Raw genomic sequence first — 1,519 nt, forward strand, 5'->3', positions numbered from 1 at the left:
AAAGTCCACTGTTCTCAGGAATGTTTTGCGTGGGTGGATTTCCCTTGAGGAATTCAAAGAAGTGCTGATTTTCAGTTTTGGCAACACAGAGAAAGCACATGTGGATTCGGAATCTTAGTAGGTAAAGAAGTTCTGAGAACAGGTATTTATAATTCCTGAGAAATTTGTAGAAATCTTGATAGGGGGCAATATAATTGGCAGAGATTCAAGAGAATTTTCTTAGCTCTTCAGTCTCAAGGAAGCTCCTGACTAAAAACAAGATTGAGAAAATTACGTGAGATTACCCACCATGCAGGTAGGACTACATTAACTGTGACAAAAATAATTTATTTCATGACTGATTTGATTGACTCCCAAAGAAACTTTGATGACTTCTGCAACTAAGTTTACAGCATTCATGTATCAATTCAGTTCTGGTTTGAGTAAATAAGTTTTATTTCCTCTTTTTTTTTTTTCTTTTTTGGATGACTGGCCGGTAAGGGGATCTGAACTCTTGACCTTGGTGTTAGTAGCACCGCACTCTAAACACTGAGCTAACAGGCCAGACTGGTTTTATTTCTCTCCCAAACAAATCTGAAGCTGTTCAGCTGTTCCACAATGCTCTCAGAGGCCCAGGCTCTGCCCATTGTCTGGTTCTCAGGTTAGATGTGAGGATTGAATGAACTAACGCAATAGATCCTCAATAATTGGCAGGTGTTATTTTTTGCTGTGACTGATTCCTAGTGGGAGCCAACGGACAGTGGGTGCTGGCTGGCTGTAGGCTCAGATGTGATGCAGACTTACCATTATCAGTATGAGATGACAGCAGGGTGGTGCCTGTTTTACTAGTGTGTTCCCCATACCTGGCACATAAAAGATGCTCAATCAATGTTTGAATAAATGAGTTAAAGAGATGAGTGGGTGAATGAATGAATGAGTGTAGGAATTCATGCATGAGATACTTTATTATACTATCTTACTGAATCTTCACTAAAAATCTTAAGGAGAGAACTGTCATGTACTCATTGTGCACGTGAGAAAATGGATTCATGGAAATCACTTTCTCACATGTACAAAAGTCAACTCAAAATGAATTCAAGACTTAAATGTAAGACCCGACACTATAAAACTACTAGAAGAAAAAAAAAAAAAAACTACCAGAAGAAAACATAGGGTAAACACTTTATGATACTGGCTTGGCAAGGATTTTTTTGGATAAGACCTCAAAAGCGCAGGCAACAAAGCGAAAATAGACAAATCGAATCACATCAAACTACAAATGTTCTGCAGAGCAAAGGAAACAATCAACAGAGTGAAAAGACAACCTACAGACTAGGAGGAAATATTTGCAAACTATACATCAGACAAGGAATTAATATCCAGAATATATAAGAAACTCAAACAATTCAATCATGCAAAAAAATAATTTGATTAAAAAATGGGCAAAAGACCTCAATAGACATTTCTCAAAAGAAGACATACAGGGGCCGGCCCAGTGGCGCACTGGATAAGTGCACCGCTTGGGAAGCGCGGCGGCGCT

The sequence above is a fragment of the Galeopterus variegatus genome, unplaced genomic scaffold (genome assembly GCF_000696425.1).
Source record: "Galeopterus variegatus unplaced genomic scaffold, G_variegatus-3.0.2 Scaffold7135, whole genome shotgun sequence".
In the NCBI taxonomy this organism is placed as follows: Eukaryota; Metazoa; Chordata; class Mammalia; order Dermoptera; family Cynocephalidae; genus Galeopterus; species Galeopterus variegatus.